This window comes from Lepus europaeus, chromosome 3, assembly GCF_033115175.1.
Source record: "Lepus europaeus isolate LE1 chromosome 3, mLepTim1.pri, whole genome shotgun sequence".
Taxonomy (NCBI): Eukaryota; Metazoa; Chordata; class Mammalia; order Lagomorpha; family Leporidae; genus Lepus; species Lepus europaeus.
The window spans coordinates 111,841,124-111,853,152 of record NC_084829.1 but is presented as its reverse complement, the minus strand read 5'-3'; the positions used below and the strand labels follow the sequence as shown (position 1 = coordinate 111,853,152).

General features: G+C 38.0%; 1 pseudogene; it reads left to right on the top strand.

Annotated features, from left to right (window-relative positions):
* Positions 1-405: 405 nt before the first annotated feature.
* On the top strand, positions 406-961 carry LOC133757051 (molybdopterin synthase catalytic subunit-like; annotated as a pseudogene).
* The last annotated feature ends 11,068 nt before the right edge of the window (positions 962-12,029 follow it).

The window sequence follows — 12,029 nt, the reverse complement described above, 5'->3', positions numbered from 1 at the left end:
CAGCCACAATGCTGGCTCCATTCTCATTATTAAAAGATGTGATTCATGAACACACCAGGAGATAGATCTTTGTATGAAATAATAGTTAAGAGTTCTGGAATTTGCTTCTTTTTTTCCCTGGCCTCTTGCCAGGAGGAGGCTTGCTGGAGCCCTGCACCTCCAGGGCACGTGGCCTTCGGGCCACCCACCCTAGGCTTCCAGGCCTAGATGCTCCTCCTCGTGGCTGGTTCCTGGTGTTGGGTTGAAGTATTGTATTTTGCAAAGTGTGCTGAAATAGCAGGAGTTCATTTGGAGACCATTTCTGTGCCCCAAGAAATAAAAGCATTGCAGCTGTGGAGATAGAAACTCGATATCCTGGATTGGCTGATGTTAGAAATCAGGCGATATTTGCTGTTCGTCAAGAATATGTCGAGCTTGGAGATCAGCTCCTCTGGCTTCAGCCCGGAGACGAAATTGCTATTATCCCCCCCATTAGTGGAGGCTAGTGCATTTAAGCCATGTAGGAAAGATATGGATGATGTTGAAGAGAAACATAAAGATATAATAAAATTCTCTGCTGGAGGAGGTCTCGCAGCTGGTGATTTCTCCACCCTGCGATGCAGTGTCCCTATTCGTAGGGACTACGAGAAATAACTTTGAAGGGAAGAAAGTCATTAGCTTAGAATATGAAGCTTATCTACCAATGGCAGAAAACGAGGTCAGAAAAATCTGTAGTGACATCAGGCAGAAATGGCCAGTCACACACATAGCAGTGTTCCATCGACTTGGCTTAGTTCCGGTGTCAGAAGCAAGCATAACCATTGCTGTGTCCTCAGCCCACAGGGCTGCATCCCTTGAAGCTGTGAGCTATGCCATTGATAATTTAAAAGCCAAGGTGCCCATATGGAAAAAGGAAATGTATGAAGAGTCATCCTCAACTTGGAAGAGAAACAAATAATGCTTTTGGGCAAACAATGATTAATCAGTTATATTTTTTAGAGCTCTCACACTTGGTAAAGTTTCACCATTGATTCCTCTGTGATTTTTCTCCTCCACAGATTGATAGCTCACCGAAGCACAGTGTTTTATAACTGCAGCAAAAGAGAAAAAGCTAAATAAGTGCTTATTTCGGATGAAGGGTTACCTGGGAGCTAGAGCCAAAGCAAGGACTTTAGGGAAGACAAGTGTCCGTGGTAGACGTCTTTCTGTGACTAAGCCTATACTGGGTTTGGCACGTGCTCACCAATCTCGTCTCAGACATGGTCTCCCCTTCAGCCTCCCGTCCTGACATATATATTTTAGAACTTAATATATTTTTTAAAATAAACTAATAAGCTCATAATTTTAAAAGTTTACAGATTTTCCCATTTTTAAAAATTCAGTGATAATACCTAAAATATTTCATATTGTAGAGATTTCTAGTAATTTAGAATCTATAATCTTGACCACAATACTTGTTGCATTTTATGGTTACTAATATTGTATCAGTGTACAAATCAGCATGAAATTGTTGTAAAACTACCATCAACGTGTTTTATGTTAAAATGTTAGTTGATGTCTAAAATTTGACTTCCAGAAATTGTTTTAAGGAGAGTAATACAAGGAAGATTATATGATTATTTATTAAAGCATTTTCAGATAGTTTACTTTCCAGTTGCTTTTGCATCATGATGCCTAGTGAAGTTATTGGTAAACAATTAAATTCTCTACAAGATTTTTATGAAAGAGTAATCTAGTTTTTTACTGGTCAACCTATATATTGGTAATTTGTATATACAAATCCCATATAGTATATTTTTTCCAATTCTTTTCAGTGTTATTGGAAGATAATTGATAAGTAAAGATTGTATATATTTAAAAAAAAAGTTTTGGAATTTGCCAAGAATAAAAAGTGCTCACCATCACTAATCATCAGGGAAATGCAAATCAAAACCACAAATGAGATATCATCTCACCTTAATTGGAATGACTGTAATGCAAAAGATAAAAAATAACAAATGGGGCTAATGCTTGACCTAGGTGTTAAAATACACACTTCACATATTGGAGTGTGTGAATTCAATACTTGCCTCTTATTCTTTACACCAACTTCTTGCTGTTATAGACCTTGGAAAGCACTTGTGGATGGCTCAAGTAGTTGGGTTCCTGTTGTTCATATGAAAGACTGGAACTGGGTTCCTGTCTCCTGGCTTTGGCCTAGCCCAGCCTTGGCTGTAAAGGGCATTTGAGGAGTGAACCAGCTAGTGGGAGCACTCTTTCTCTATCTGATCTCTGTGTGTCTCTCTATATCTCCAATTAATTAATTAAATTAAAAAATAACAAATGTTGACAAGAATGTGGATAAACAGCAGTTTTTATATATTATTGGTAGGACTGTTAGTGCACCCATTATGGAAAATAGTATGGAAGTTCCTAAAAAAAAAAACCCTAAAAATGAAACTATTGTATTCTTTAGTTATCCCACTACAGGGGTATATATCCAAAGGAAAGGAAATTAATGTTTCATAATAGAGATGCTTATACTCTCATATATTTTTTAAGATTTATTTATCTATGTGAAAGTCAGAGTCACACAAAGAGGAGAGGCAGAGAGAGAGAGAGAGAGAGAGAGAGAGAGAGAGAGAGAGATCTTCCATCCACTGGTTCACTCCCCAACTGGCCACAAAGACAGGAGTTAAGCCGATTGGAAGCCAGGAGCCAGAAACTTCCTCTGGGTTTTCTCATGTGGGTGCAGCATCCCAAGGACTTGGGCCATCTTCTACTGCTTTCCCAGGCCTTAGCAAGAGCTGGATTGGAAGTGGAGCAGCCAGGACTCGAACTGGCGCCCATGTGGGGTGTCGGCACTCAGGCGGCAGTTTTATACTACAGTGCCAGCCCAACTCCCATCTTTATTATAGCACTATTAACAATAACCAAGACTTGAAACCAACTGAGGTGTCCATCAATGAATACATGGATGCAGAAAATGTGATGTGTATACCAAATAGAATATATGCACCCATAAAAGAGTGAAATCCTGCCATATGCAGCAACATGGATAAAATTGGAAGATATTATGTAAAATAAGTCAGGAACAGAGAGACAAATACAATGTAGTCTCATTCATATGTGAGAGCTGAAACATTTGATTTCATAGAAGTAGAGAGCAGAACAATAGTCACTATAAGCTAGGAAGCAAAGGGGGAAGAGCTAAGAGAGAGGTCAGCTAATGAGTACCAAAATACAATCTGACTCTTAACATGGCTTATATGGTCTTTTGCTGAGCTTAAAACTTTAAAGCTTAGTATAATTACATCTGTCAATTTTGCATGACATCTGGGCTTTCTATCTTGTTTAGAAGTGACTTTGCTGCCTTAAGAGTTCCATAGATATTATCTGATATTTTCTTCACATTATAACTTAAAAAAAAAAAAAGAAGATGGATTTATTTATTTGAAAGTCAAAGTTACAGAAAGAGAGAGGGAGAGACACACACAGAGAGAGGAAGATCTTCCACCCACTGGTGCACACTCTGGATGGCCGCAACAGCCAACACTGGGCCAGGCCAAAGCCAGGAGTTTCATCTGGGTCTTCCATGTGGGTTCAGGGGCCCAAATGCTTGGACTATCTTCCACTGATTTTCTCAGTCCATTAGCAGGGAGCTGGATCAGAAGTAGAGCAGCCAGAACACAACTGGCACCCATATGGGATGCAGGCATTGCAGGTGGTGGCTTTATGCACTCCACCACAATGCTGGCTCCATGTTATAACATTTTGTTTGCTTGTTTGTTTGTTTTTAAAGATTTATTTATTTATTTGACAGGCAGAGTTACAGAGAGAGAGAGAGAGAGAGAAAGAGAGAGAGAGAATCTTCATCCACTGGTTCATTCCCCAAATGGCCCAAATGCCCAAGGCTGGGCCAGGCTGAAGCCAGGAGCTGGAAACTTCTGGGTCTCCCATGTGGGTGCAGGGGCCCAAGCACTTGGGCCATCTTCTGATACTTAACCAGGCACATTAGCAGGAAGCTGGATCAGAAATGGAGAAGCCGGGACTCGAAGTGGCACACACGTGGGATGCATGCCCTGTTTGTTTGTTTTTGTTTTATACATATACTTGCCTTTTAAAGGTTTTTTATTTTTCTTTTTTAACAAGTTTTCTTTATTTTAGGGGCCGTTGTTGTGGCATAGTGAGTAAGGCCATAGCCTGTGGCCCCAGTATCCCATATTGGCACCAGTTCGAGTCCCAGCTGCTCCATTTCAGATCCAGCTCCCTGCTAATGTGCCTGGGAAAGCAGTAGAAGATGGCTCAAGTCTTTGGTCCCCTACACCCACATGGGAGGATTAGAAGAAGCTCCTGGCTCCTGGGTTTAGCCTGGCCCAGCCCCAGCTGTTGCAGCCATTTGGGCAGTGAACCAGAGGGTGAAAGATCTCTGTCTCCCACTCCTCCTTACTTTTCTCTCTCTGTAACTCTACCTTTCAAATAAATAAGTAAATCCTGTTAAAAAGTTTTCTTGGGTGGCGCTGCGGCTCACTAGGCTAATCCTCCGCTTGCAGCACTAGCACCCCGGGGTTCTAGTCCCCGTTGGGTCGCCGGATTCTATCCCGGTTGCCCCTCTTCCAGTCCAGCTCTCTGCTGTGGCCCGGGAGTGCAGTGGAGGATGGCCCAAGTCCTTGGGCCCTGCACCCGCATGGGAGACCAGGAGAAACACCTGGCTCCTGGCTTTGGATCAGTGCGGCCATTGGAGGGTGAACCAATGGTAAAAAAAGGAAGACCTTTCTCTCTGTCTCTCTCTCTCACTGTCCACTCTGCCTATCAAAAAAAAAAAAAGTTTTCTTTATATTAATTTTAATTAGTTCTTAACAGATTCATTTGTAAATACAATTCTAAGAATCTAGTAATATTCCCTTTCTTCCTCCTTCCTCTCTCTCCCACCCTTACCCTCCTTCCTTCTCCCTTTCTCTCTCTTTCTTTTTTGAGATAACATTTTAAATTTACATTAAAGAAAAAGGCTTAATACTTCACCGAATAAGAAGTTTAACAAGTAAAAAGCAAAAAGATCCTAGCTTAGTGGGAATACAGACAACAGCTATACAAAATAATTGAATGGAAAAATGAGCATTTCACCCATATACAGAAAATTTTAAAGTAATTGCAGATCATTGAAACTATAGTAGTATAATATTCTTAACCATTGGTTTGACAAGGGTATAAAACAAAGTTTTACAAAAGTATATTTGCAGAAATATTGATAAACACAGAAGTTTCTTTATAAATTTTAGCTCCCACATATAAAGGAGAACATGCGGTATTCATCTTTCTAAGTCATGTTCTAACTTTTAACATTATGTGTATTAATTCACTTCAAGTTTATTTTGAAGTGTAGTGTGAGGGACAAGAGTTGTGGTGTAGAGGGTAAAGCTGCCACTTGCGACGCCGATAATCCATGTGGGCGCTTGTTCGTGTCCTGGCTGCTCTCTGATCCTAATGGCCTCGGAAAGCAATGGGATATGGTGTTTGGGCCCCACCCACCTACGTGGGAGACCTTGGAGAAGCTCCTGGCTACTGGCTTCAGTTTGACCCAGCGCTGGCAGTTGCGGCCTTCTGGGGAGTAAGCCAGTGAATGGAAGATCTCTGTTTCTTTGTCTCTCCCTCTCTCTTTCTGTAACTGACTTTCAAATAAATAAATAAGTCTTAAAATAAAATTAAAAACTTAAGAAAATAAGCAACCAATTTAAAAAAAAAAGTGTAGTGTGAGGTAGGGATCTAACTTGATTTTTTCCCTTATGTTCTACCGCAAGTGATCTGCAATACTGCCGTTAACATGACCTTAAATTCTACTTAAAACATGGAAGTATTGCTGAGTTCTCTCTTCTGCTGTACTGCACTTTGTACATCAACACATTTTTTAAAAAATTGCTATAACTTTGTAACAAATTTTTATATCTGACAGAGAAAATTGTCCTTTATTTAACAAAAAAGTCAATATTCTTACTCATTTGAACTTTCAGATGAAATTTAGGATCAATCTTTTATTTTCACAAATACTTTTTCTCTTAATATTTGCTGAATTTTTATTAAATTGGTAAATCAGTGTGCATGCATTTGATATCTTTGTAATACTGAGTTTACCTTTCAGGAACATGAAGTTCTCTGTATTTAGATCTCTTCATCATTAAGTATATAGGTTTAGAGTTATCTTCACTGCATATTATGCAAGTTATTTCTAAGTAAACTATTCTTTGTTTCCTATTATTTTTAGATTGATTACCTATATAGATGCCAGAGTAGGAGGATGTAGTAGAAATAGTGAATGATTTGCCAAAATGTGACTAGTTAATAACAGAATTTTGATTGGATTCCAATTCTTCTGTTGGTGCAACTTCCACAACACAACAGACTGTTTATTATTGTCTCATTCTTGCTGCTACCTCTTTCTCTCTCTTTTTGAATGCAGCTTCGTGGTGATTAATGAATCTAAGCCAAGGGATTATAGCATAATCCCATAAATCTTAAAATCATAAGTAATTGGAAACAATAAATTTTTACAAAGTTAAATTTTCTCAATTATATTTATGTTTAAAATGAGTAATATTTATGGTGATGGAATTTTAGGATTTTATTTTTAATCTAAAACTTCTGTAAAAGCTTCACATATGTGAAAATTAGAAAGCATAACTTCATTATAATGAAACAGGATTTGTCATATTTATCATGGTTGTTAAACAGAGTTGTGTATACTGTTAATACTTGAAAAAATGATGATAGTTTCAATAATTGTTAGTACATTGTGATTCCTTCATCAAGTGTTTTGAGGTCAGGATAAATCTAAATTGCAATAAATAAATGTTGAAATATTTAAATAAAACTATAGTTATTTTCACAAAACTTAAACTAAAGCCAGTAAATATATAGAATCATGCTTACTGATGCACCTTAACAATGTTTTCTCCAAATGGATTGTTAGGATAAAGCCAATTCATTTTTTCTCTTGAATGGTCACCAGCCATTTCCTGTAAAGTTACTAGGTGAATATACAAATTCCCCTTCACAAGAAATAAATCTGAAAGATTTAATGACCTCTGGGTCTTTTCCCCCATATTCTTAAGCTCAGTTTCTCAAACAAAGTGAACATTTGAATGTTCATTCAATCACAAATAGATCTGGTAGACGATAAATCATGGCTCATTCTAATTATGAACGGTTTAGGAAATGTACCGAAAGGATCAAAGATGAAGGGGTTCAGGTCACATGGAATGGAGGCCCACTGAATGAAGAACACAAAATAGAATGAGCACACAGTGTCTGTTCAGTTAGTGAGTATCTGAATGTCTGACACTTGTGAGGATAGTCCTCAGAAGCGTGCGAAGGTCTAGCTGCCCCAGCTGAAGTGGTATGTCAGTTGAGGATTCTGACACCCTTATATACCTTGAAAATAAGCCAGTTGGATGTGAACCTTCTGCACATCTGGTGTGCAGAAGACAAGTGAAAGTGGGACTTGGGTGAGTCTTACATGTTAGTGAAATCTTTGTTCCTATTCACAAGGATCTCAGGATGTCTTTGCCTTTTAATTTTACTATCAGTTCTGTCTTCTGCTGAAATGGATCCTGGGAGGACATATTGTAGAAGGTGATTCAGGATGTTAAAATGAAATGTTTAAAACCATTAAAACCTTTAGTACATCTACTCTTCAATATCTTTACTATTTGGTTTGGACTGAGGGCCACTGGGATCTGGTTCCCAGACTTAGGGATTGGAAGTAACAGTCTCAGGATGTTGGTGCTCCAGCTTTTCACTGAAGAATTGATGCTTCTTTGGCTGACTCACATCTATTCTACTGAGAAACATTTGGAAGAGAGCTTGTGTAACGCTACTTGCCTGGGTGGCGGTTTAGGGGATAATCAAACCAAGTTTGAACCTTCAGCTCTACTTGAAAAATTGTAGTGGTTGATGTAGGTATCAGCAAATCTTTGAAGTTTTCTGGCACGCAAGGTAAATTATAATTCAGATCTTAACTGAAATGGAGCTTTCTTTTGGGTTGTTGAGTATCTCAGGCACAGGGTACACAGACTTCCGTAAGTAGCCTTGTGCATATTGGGTCTTACAATTATGTACATGATATTTTGTCTTTCCCTCACTACATAGGTTCCATCACTTATTATCTGAGTAATTAGACAAAGAGAATACAGATCCAGTCTTGAGAAGAAGAAATTCAAATTGCACAACAATAAGTGGTCATTAAGAAAGAAGCATTTCATTATCCTCAGATTGTGATTTAATTTCCAGTAGAGCACCAGCAAAGGAGATTCTTAAAACCAAATATGATAAAAACTCACTAAAATCTGAATCTTCTTTAAATCTTACTAGTTAACAAACGTTGGACTAATCAATCAACTTAGTGCTTCTAAGTTTACAGGTGTTTAAAATGCTGCTCATTAAACTCTCTAGTTAATGCAACAATATTTCCTATGTGTGTGTTTGTGTGTGTGTGTATGTGTCTGCAGCATTCTTATTGTACCTGATTCAGGTTTAGTTATAGTGGATCATTCCTTTCTAATAGTCAGCTAACCATCCCTCTGATCTCCTTAGTCATTGGCCTCACATACTAATGACACTGATCTTCTACTCCTAGAATACTGAGGTGCTCCTGAACTTCTCTTAAGTTGATGTGACACTATTGACAGTCATGTGGTGCCACATAATAACACGTGCTCAACTGGTGATTAGTATTCTTTACTTCTACATTTAATAGAAAGTTGAACGTGTATGAGGGGTGGGCACTGTGGCACAGTGGGTTAAGCCTCTGCTTGTGATGCCTGCATCCCATATCTGAGTGCCAATAAGAGCATGAGATATTCCAGTTCTGATCCAGCTTCTTTCTAATGCACCTGGGAAGGCAGCAGAAGATGGCCCAAATACTTGGGTTCCTGTCACTCACATGGGAGACCAAGATGGAGTTTCTGACCCTGGCTTCAGCCTGGTGCAGCCCCAGATGTCATGAGTATTTGTGGAATGAATCAGTGGATGGATAATCTCTTGCTTTCTGTCTCCCCCCTCTCTTTCTGTCATTCTGCTTTACAAATAAAACAAGCAAACAAATGAAAAAAAAAATGTGTGTTTTAAGATCTGTCCTCTCCTATAATTTCCCTGTAGTCTCTTAATGCTTTTGTCCTTTTACGAGGCCCAGCATTACCCTGGTTGAATTGACCTGAAATAACTTACCATTTGTGAGTTTTCTCACAGCGCACAATTCTTGATTCTAGGGATCAGCAACATTTTTGTGTAAAGTGCCAGATATTTTAGACTTTGTGGGCATGTTAGTTTGCTGGAGTATTGTAAAAAAAGACCACAAACCAAGTGGCTTAAAACAACAGATATTCACTCTCTGCCTGTTCTGGAGGCACTGAGGGGGAAACCATTCCATCCCTTTTCTAGCTTCAGATGGTTGCTGGCAATCCTTGGCATTCCTTGGCTAGTAGATGCCTAACTCCAACCTCAGCCTTCATCTCCTTATGGTTTTCTTCACCCTGTGTCCTCTCCTCTTACAAGGACATCAGTCACTGGAGTCAGGACCTATTCTAACCAATTATGATCTCATCTTAATTATATCTGCAAGAATCGTATTACTAAATAAGATCAGAAATGGACCTTTGGCCTAGCCCTCTGTCTTTCTGTTTGTCTCTGCTTCTCAACTAAAAAGGTCAAATTCTGAGTTTCTTGGTAGAAATGAGTTTGAGGAAGATGTTATTCAACTCACTGCAGTAGGCCATGAAACTCCTGTTTTAGCTACTCAACTTTGTCATAGCAGTAAGACAAACAACCATAAGCAATACACAAATGAGTAGGCTAAATTCTAATAAAATTTTATTTATGGACATTGAAATTTGGATTTTATATAATTTTCACATGTCATTAAAATTATTTTCCTTTGATTTTATTCAATAATTTATTTATTTATTTTAAAGATTTATTTTATCCAACCATTTAAAAGACCATGCTTGATTTGTGGGCTATGCAAAACCAAAAATATTTGACCCTCTGGCTATAGTTTGCCAACACCTAATATACATCACTGATGAGCAGATAGAAGTAACTATAGGGTAATTTTTCTTCCTTCTGCTTGTAAGTAAAAGAGCCAAATTCTAAGAAAAGCTGTTTGTGATTGCATCAGAAAACTTTCTTTAGATAGCCTCATGTTTCAGCAGAGAGGAAACCAGACTGATCAGTAATGTTGCGTTTTGGCAGTGTCATTCCTGATGTGCTTGCCAAAATTTTGGTGAGGATTTTGCTGTCAAGATTAAGAGGTGATGCAGGCATAAATGAAGAACATGACCTGAAATCTTTGTGTTGAAGGATTAGAACATTTCCCAAGTGGGCTCATAGGATTCCCTGTGCCAAAAGTTTGAGTATACTTTTGGGGTGATTTTAAATTAAAGGCATTTTGTGATTCAATACTTCATGGAATTCCGCTAAGATGTTGTCAATCCCTAGACACTCATTCAGAGGCTGGCTATTAGATAATACTCCGCACATCTGAACAGACTTTATCTTCTAATGCTAAGAGTTGCTAAATCAACCAGGCACAAAAAGAAAAAAAAGACATTTTCTGATTTATCATCATAATGCTTATAAGGTTTATATAATATAAAATTTGGAGTTATTAATGATTGTAATTGTGGAAGTGGGTGTTTGGCATCGTGGAGTACCTGGATGGAGTACCTGGCTCTGCTCCTCACTCCATCTTTCTGCTTATGCAGACCCTTTAGGTGATGGCTCGAGATTGGATTTCTGCCACCTGTGTAAAATATCTGACTTTATTTCCCTGCTCTGATCTTTGGCACGTGGCCTGGAGCTATTGTGGGGCATTTGAGGAGTGAACCAGCATGGGAGCCCCCAACCCCGTCACTTTCTGTTTCTCAAAAAAACAAAACAAAACAAAATTGTGATTGCGCATTTGCTTTTTCTAATTATAAAAATAATACCTGTTTATCGTAGAAAATGGAAATAAAGTGAAAGTTTCCTGTAATGTAAATTCCGAGATAATTTCTAAAGTCTTTTGTGTTTATTTTTCCAAATATCCCAACAAACTATCTAATTATAAAAGCAAGTGAAAAGGACATGCTAAGCAGATATTTTACATGTTTTAAAAGGAATTTTAGGACAAAATTTATGATCATTAAGAGGAAAGTGTGTTTAAGTATTATATGTAATTATGCATTAAACTCATAATACTGATAAGAAGTATGAAATAGATTACCCAATGTTAAGGGATATGTCTGTTTTGTCGCAAATAAACAGAAAATGCACTAGTAAAAACAATAACTTTCATACTACATAGTGAAGTCCAGTTATGCAAAACTCGCTATACTTCGGGTTCAGCAATGAATCTTTTCCTTGTATGACAAGAGATTCCAAACCTTCTTGATATCAACATTTTAATAGAGTTTATCATCTACAACACATGTTATTAGCAGAGGCTTTATCTGGTTGAGAATTGAGAAAATCCTGTGAGACTTGGTTGGATTTAGGAAGGAGTTCATTGCCAGAATCTCAAGTGGGTTTTGTAATGACTGGTGTGGTTTATTCACTTAGCAACCCAGAACAGAATGGCTGAGTTATTAACATTCTTAGGCAACAGGGAAATCTTGTGTATGAAAGTGCATAGATAATCTTCCACTTGTACACAAAAGTGGATAGGCCATCTTCACACATAATGATGTGTATGTAATAATGCCAACATACTTCATTCCTGGTGTCTTTGGAGGCAATACAGGCTTTGGAATCATACATAACTCTCGTCTCCTCTGTTGGGCCTTAGGCAAGTTCCTTAAACTGAGTTTTGGCTTTTTCATCTGCAAAATGACAATAAGTAGTACTTGTTTTGCAAGAATGTGTAGGGATTAGTGTTGATGTGCATATAACAAACACTAACCCAATGTCTTTTATTTAGGAGGAGCTCAAAATATATTACATATTTTGTTGTTATTATTAGAGTTAGTTATATGAGCCAATCAAACCCAATTATTCAATAGAAGATGACACTGAGTTCAGAAGGTTTTCTGCTCTTAGGTTCT